The following is a 7,491-nucleotide window of genomic DNA, read 5'->3' as shown; positions in this document are numbered from 1 at the left end:
CTGCCCTATTACATGTCTGCTTACCTCATTTGTTGCAGATGCTGGAAGGTGTGTAATAAATGCAACATAGGATTATTAAAAGTCAAAGGACAGGTTCAAGGTTAAGACAGCTGTCCATCACTGCTGCCCCCACCACAAAGCTCCTGTGCAGTGCTGGTTAAGCTGCTTAAAGCAGACCTTACAGGTGGTCACTGACCTTCTAGGTATCTGAGATGAGACCCTGATGTCTGATTTGCAGAAGTATTGAGTGGCACCCATAGCTGCAAGAGAAACAACAGGAGTCAAACTTAGTGGAAATCTCTTACCTGAATCTTCTTGTGCCTCTGCCACCTGTAAAATGGGGACCATACCAACCTTTCACTTCACAAATGTGTTGTGAACATGAATTGGTTAATGTTTGTGAAATACTCTGCACTCATTGTGATGTGCGCCACAGAACAACCCATTAGGAAGCTGCTAATTCTGTCTTCATAGCAGGGTTTGAATAATGTGCAGTAAATAAGGCCTGAGGCCACACACTGAACAACCAGGAGAAAGCATAATGTTGAGATAGCTGCTCATTAACTGAGTAGTGTCCATCCTGGACACTGAATGAGAACAGGCTCCTGTTGGGAAAAAATAGGCTGATCAAGTAATTAAAGACCATCTCATAATGGCTACACAGTAGGGGACCAAATTAAGGTTTTTCAGGCAACCTCAATCCTGGCATTTACTAACTTCTGAATGTGTGACTTTGCCATTTTAAAAACCTAGGGAGTTGCACCAAAAAACTGTTAAAAATATATGATTAAAGTTGCAATCTGAATCACCAGAATTTCCATTGTGTGGCATCACATAGATGCTCATGTGGCTTATAAGCAAAGTTTGGAAATTTTAGATCCAGCACACACAAGCAAAACAAGGAATATTTGCCTGGAGTCATTTTTGGAAATGGCAGAAAGGTTTTCATTGACATTTTCCAAAATTGGCATGAGGAAGAGAATGAGCATGGAAAACTTCAGCCAAAATAGTTAGCTTGGCTATATAAGCAATTGAAAGCTGGGTCTTACAATGGAAAGTGTTGGGCAATCTTGTTAGGTGCTGCTACTACTCCTGCTTGATCATTTACACAGAAAGAATTTGCATCTCTTACACCATAAGAGATGCTATTAGCTGTAACAAGGGGAACAAATTACTATGGTATTTGGTCTTTACAGATACTTGGAAAAGGGATTGGCTCCTGAATCTGATTTCTGAATGTTAGTTAGCCTTGGTAAATTTGCAGTAGTATGTAAGGACATCAGGGATTGGAAAAATCCTAATACCAATAGTGTTTTCTATTAATTGTGAAAGGAGCAATTTCATTAAATTTTGTGAAAATTAGTTTAAAATGGGGAAGATCTTCCACAAAATGTTCACTCCCTTTGTCATAGTTCTTCCACATTGATATGTCATGATCATTTCCTTGCTATGCAGTGTGTTATAACATAGTTGTAATATCAAGTTTGTAACTCCCAGTTATGTGGTTCTTGATTTGGGCTGTGGGATTACATTGGTTCTAGTAAATGCTGTGAGATGCCATAATACTGCAGTTTTGGCATGTAGTATCTTGTGTACTTTCTCATGCTGTTCCATCCCCAGCTGGTTCCTATCTTGTAACAGGTTACAATGCTGTGTCAAGGGAAGTTGGTCAGTGGAACTAGGCACAGGAATTCATGCATGTACCCACCAAAGCACATGTGTATGTGCATATGTGCATTTATTTGCATATTTGTAGCTGTGTACATGTGCAACTACATGAGAGTGTGAGCACACAGGCATATATGGCAAGCATAAGTATATGCATATACACCTTGACCTTGCAGTCCCTCTTACTGAGATATGGGTTTGCCTCTAACCTTCAGGATGCCTGGCCTGCTTGGTTGTCATGGCAACTGATCATCCAGATTAAACAGCAGTAGGCTTGGAATCTCCCCGGATTCCAAGGACATGGTGACACCCTGGGAGCCGGCTGAACAATAAGGCCTCTCTCTTCCCCACTCCCCTCCTCCTTACTACCTCTCTGAGTCAAGAGGAAAAGCCAGTGGCAGCGGCAGGGCCCAGATTATTGCACTTGTAGCCATTTCCTGTTTCTGACAATAACAGGGGACATCATTAGTTTCCAGGCAACGAGCTTTATGTCTGAGATTTTCCAAGGGCCTCTTGCATTGGGGTCTTTGAGGGCCCTACTTTCTCTACTTTCATCTATAAGAACTATGGCTTTACCTCATCCCAATCATCTTCTCTAAGTCTCTTCTCTGCTTCTGCGTGACTGTTAGCCTTATGTTGCAGGTTTTTAACCCTCTCTTGTTCACACCACCTGCTCTGACCTTTGGGCTAAAGCAGCTGCTGCATTCCTTCCCTCCAGCGCTTCTGCCAGCACCAGCTTCTCCTCACAGAAGTAAAACAAGGTGGTTTTAGGACAGTGTGGCAGGGATTGGAGAATCAGGCTGTTGGCCATTTTGAAGTGGGGTTGACATTAAAAAACCTGTCAAAATAAAAGATTCCTGCCCCACATGGTAGGATTTGTCCTGACCACTCCTCTTACTTACGCTGAAGTGACTCAAGAGTAACTTAACTACAATACGTTTTTTAAAATTTTCCAAATTCCAAGCCAAATTATCCAAAACAAATCCCAAATCCAAGAGTCAGTTCAGAACTGTAAGTGGCCCTACTACCAGCAAACATCTTCCACCCCCATCTGGGGCTTCAGACATTTCCAAAACCTTTGACCGGCACCCTACTTACAGGCCCAAGCCCAGAGGCTTGGGGTTCGGATGCTCCCATGCTTTGCTTGCCCTCAGCCATAAGGCCTCAGGAGCAAGCCAAGGAGGAGCTTCCCCTTTCCACAAAGTGGGCATAAAGCTGAGACCTTCCCACTCCAGCAGCTAAGTGGGAGGATTACTATGCATTACTGTCACAGAGCACATAGGTGCCCTGCTCCTTGTAAAGAACAGTGAGTGAAGAGGCATAGGTGCTGGTTGCCAGGGTAACCGGTGGGAGTCAGCTGACCGGAAGGGGCAGGGCCTGGCATAGATAAACCCCAAGGCTGAGGCCAGGATGGCAGTTCCTTGCCAGTGGCCATAGGGGAAGGAGCTCTGCTGGACTGAGTGAGGAAAAAGGAAGGGGCCTGAATGGCTGAATAATGTGACACTGGTGAGAGATGGAGAAGCCCTGGAGTGGCTTGGATGTTGTATAGCCAGATGGCTTAGATTTGTTACAGACAAGGGGCTTGTGTTTTGTTTACTGTTAAACTGGTGGCTTGGGTGAGGCTATTATGGGTTGGAGGGGACTTCATAGGGGACCCATGGTAGCATGGGGACCCTAGTGCCAGAGTGGGTGCAGCATTTTGGGGCCAGGCATGGCTATGGGGACCTGAGCATGAGAAGCCCCAGAGAAAGAGGGTGGTGTGAGAGGCCAGGTAAGGCTGAGGTTGCCTGAGCCTTGCTGGGGATTTGAGGCCCTGAGGAGGAGAGTTGGGGAGCCAGGCATAGCTGCAGAAGGGCTGAGCCCCGGCCAGAGGAGGCAGCATGAGACAAGGGCTGTAGCTAAGACCAAACAACATCAGTACATCAGCGAGGCTTGGGGTGTCATGAATCTCTGTGGGCTTGATTGTCTCTCTTTGTGGGTTTCTTTGCCAAAGAACTGGTTTTTTTTTTTGGAGCATAAATAAAGTGAATTCTTGTTTGGTGGCTATGCTCTCATGATCCAGGTCCTGAAATGTCTCAGGAAGAATGGAGATGCTTGCAACTTGACCCAGTCAATTGTCCAGAAGCAATAAAAATGTTTTCTTGAAAATAAAGCCACCAGAAAAATGCAAACAGTAGCCCTTGCACCTGCCCCTGCTAATTAACTCCCTGGGATTTTCTTGGGGCCATTTCTCACATAGTTGGTGCCTGAAACAGGAGGAAATTGAATGGGGAATCTGATAGTGTGCACCTATGCTGAGAAATACACCTGATTAAACATTCTAAGTATGCACAGCATGAAACTGCATCCAGGGGAAAAAGGAGGGAAGATGGCGATGGATCTATTATTCATGAAGGAGATGGTACTACAACATGCTGCTTGACTGAACCCAAACACCTTGGTATATGGTTACAACTGTGACACTGGCCAGTTTGTCTATTTAAGTTGGCTGCATAATGCAGAGTAATCAAGAGACTGGTGAACCTTCCACTACATGAGCTTTCTCGCATGGGCCTAGCAAGGGGATTGTAGAATAGGGAGAGGGAGAAGCAGGTGTTGAATATGATCTGTTTACCTTGGCAAAGCATGGATTTCCCAGCTGAAGCCAACTGCTCTTGTAGAGGGGAGCAGAAAGTAGGAGTGAGAGTCAGCCAGGGGAAGCACTGCTCTATATAAAACCATGTGGAAGCCACATGGATGGGCTGGTCTGAGGGAGGAGTTCCATGCATCTCTATCCAGACTCAGTGGCTCATCAAATCTTCCCTGCTTGGAAGGTAGGATTCTGACTTTTCATTCCATAACATCCCCTTTAGTGTATGGAGAGCATCCATGGCCCACCCGGTGCTTGACAAGCCATATGGTCTCAAGTTGAAGCATGTGTTGTTGCGCTCTCTCTCACTTCATTGTCATGGATGACTTGTCTGCTTCCCCCAGATTTGAAACACTGAAGTGAGGAAGAATCCTTGTGGGCTTTTTTTCATTACGCTACAAAATATTGGCTTCTACTTAGCTGGCTGACTTTGGTATTTGTGGTGCACCTGGATGAGTGAGCAGGTGGCTGCATAGTGCTGAGCAAAATAATACAGAGAATGCATCCTAGCAACTATCCTGGCGAATCTGACATTTTTTGCCACTTAGGTGAGCAACTGAGGTCTGAGCATGAGCGGTAATTTTGCTGTATGCTTCTTGGGAGTATTCCCATAATGCACTGAAATATTCTTTATAAGGGAAGTGAGATTGCTGGGAGATATAGGAAATGATGAGGGAAAAAAGAAGGTAGAAGAGCGGGAGAGACTGGGTCAGAGAAGGGGAGCTGAAAAATCTGTAAATTTTTTTACCTTTCTCAGGGTGTTACCTGAAGTGGTTACCAGAGATGACTGTAGCAGGATTGTAGGCCTGGGGCAAATCAGCTTGTGTGGGGCCTGGATACAGCAGTACCAGCAGCAGGGGTTGGTGAGCAGCTGGATGTGAAGCTGGCCTCGCTCCACAGGGGCCCCCCAAAGTGCAGGGTCTGGGGCAGTTGCCCTGAGTTGCCCTCCACGGCTGACCCTGGTGGTTACTCTATTAGTACTGCTCATACTCTGCATAATTTGCTAGATTCAGCCTTTGTTCATGTTTGCAGACGGTCACCATTATTTGTATTACAGTGTCTTCTAGAGGTCTCAGTCAGGAGTTTGGGTGGGGTGCTGGGGTTTCTATCTCTATCATTAGAGCTGGCCAGGATACTTCTGGCAGAAATGGGTCATTTCATCAAAACTAATGGGCTTCTGCTAAACATTGAGATCAGTGTTAATTGGAGGGGACTTTTGAGAGACTGGGTGGTAGAAGGGGAAAGATGCTTGAATCAAAGAGCCCAGGCTTTTTATCCAGTAACAGATGTTCTGGTACAATTCTGTTTTACAGAAACATCAGAAAGGCTTTGGGGTTAGTTCCAAAGCAGAATGAAAAACAAACCTTGACTACTTTGGGGATATCAAACAGACTTTTTGTGTTTCAGATAGGGCACACAGAGAGACAGAGAGAAATTGAAAAGAACGTCTCCATCCTTAAAAGTTAATAAAATAAGGAGCACTAGGTGACAATGCAGTGATCATTTACGGTGCCCAACCTTTCAGGGTGTCTCGGTTTCAAGTTCATCTATTCGGGGACATGTGATAGTGGAAGCAAATATACATAAAGGTTCCAGAAACCAAACTTTTTTTTTTTTACTTTAGTGAGCACAAGTTCTAGACAAAATAATAAACCCCAATATGCATTTTTCTGCTTATATTTTGTCTGTTATTAAGCATTCTATAGGTTTTGATCAGAGTCCACTGGGGGAGGGTGGGTCTTGAATCCCCCTCCTTGAATTGGCTTTTCCCCTCCTCCTTGCTCTACCTTTGCAGCCAATTTCCTGCTTCATCCTATGCACGCTCTCTCCAATGGCTGAAAGACCCTTTTTCAAGAGACTCTGATCAGTGTGACCTGATGATTAAAGTCCCCCCACCCCCAGGTGTTTTATTGCTGAAGCTTTGGGATTCAGACATGTAAGACTGTCAAGTCTTGGACAGTAGGTATCTTAGCCCTGAGGGGCTTTCTGTAACTTGCCTATTTTATCAAAGTGTAACTATCCTTTCTTTTCAACTCTGCCAAGTACAAGACTTCTGTCTCTTTTCCTATTACCTACCTCCTCTGACTTTTGTCTCATTGTGCTTCCACAGTACAGCAGAAGACAAAATGAAGCCCCTCATTCAAAATGGAACTGGTATCTGACATACAAGGCTGAGTGTTGCTGGTGATTTTATATGTTTTTCTACGTTTAATCCAGACTATAGCCATCACTATATATATGGGGACATCTGTAGTCCAAATTAAAATTGGCTCCAGTCTAAATTACTGTTCCTCATTGAATGAGGATTAAAGTTAATACAGATTAGGGCAGCCTAAACTAGGCAATTTAAACTGTATAAATTAACTCATATATGGCATTGGTTTTTGGGAAAAACAGTCCTTATGAACTCCAGCAGGTAAGCATTGCAAATATCAGTCTGGTCAAGGAAAACTCAGTTGTATTTTTGCAACACAACAGAGGCTTTTGGGCCCAAAGTAATACCTTTACAAAGTCAAATGTGCCAACAACACCTCAGGGTGACTTAAGTATCAGTATCCTGACTAATCCCTCAGCCCTGCCCAAGCACATGGGGCTACTGGTCTGTGAAGAAGCAGGAAAATCCCCTGGGCTCCTCCTCCCTCCCCCCCCAACACGTTTGCTGAGATGGTTATCAACACTCGGATCAATTCCACCCATTGGGGCTTCTGGAACAACACTTTAGATAACTGTCGGTATAGAGGGGTCCACTCAGTGCTACTATGTGGCAAAGTTTAAGGCCAGGGGCTGAGCCCCAGCACTGGAGCCTGGCTGAGACCAGGCTTGAAATAAACTTACCTGCAGGGATGTGGCAGACTGATGGGGAGCACCACACTCCACTGCTACAGCATTTTATTAGCTCCTACATCATCCAGCTGGGCAGGCACCTGGTGGATGACATCAAATGAGAGCGATGAGCCAGGAAATTTAAAGAGGGATCAAACCTGGCATGAGAGACATGGAGTGCTTGTTGAAGCCCAGTAGGCTTCTACTTACCTTCTGGGAAGAGCACTGGGAGGTATAGCCAGGGTGAAGAAGGGATAGGGAAACCTTAGTGGAGCTGGGAAGAAAGAGGCTAGACACCTTAGTGGATGGGTCATTTTTGACCTGGAGGGATGTGGGCAGTAGGATCCCCCAGGGCTTGGTCCTCAGGCCCG

The 7,491-nt window shown here is 45.1% G+C and overlaps 1 long non-coding RNA gene across 1 annotated transcript; it reads right to left on the bottom strand.

The window, feature by feature from the left end:
- Positions 1 to 94: 94 nt before the first annotated feature.
- LOC109311467 lies at positions 95 to 4,394 on the bottom strand. Its single transcript, XR_002101516.1, has 2 exons — positions 4,283 to 4,394; positions 95 to 260 (listed from the first exon to the last, which is right to left on the bottom strand). It is a non-coding gene; the product is annotated as an uncharacterized LOC109311467 (long non-coding RNA).
- Between the last annotated feature and the right edge of the window lie 3,097 nt (positions 4,395 to 7,491).

Source organism: Crocodylus porosus, unplaced genomic scaffold (genome assembly GCF_001723895.1).
Source record: "Crocodylus porosus isolate Cpor-Errol unplaced genomic scaffold, CroPor_comp1, whole genome shotgun sequence".
NCBI lineage: Eukaryota > Metazoa > Chordata > Crocodylia > Crocodylidae > Crocodylus > Crocodylus porosus.
This window is presented reverse-complemented; position numbering and strand designations above follow the sequence as displayed.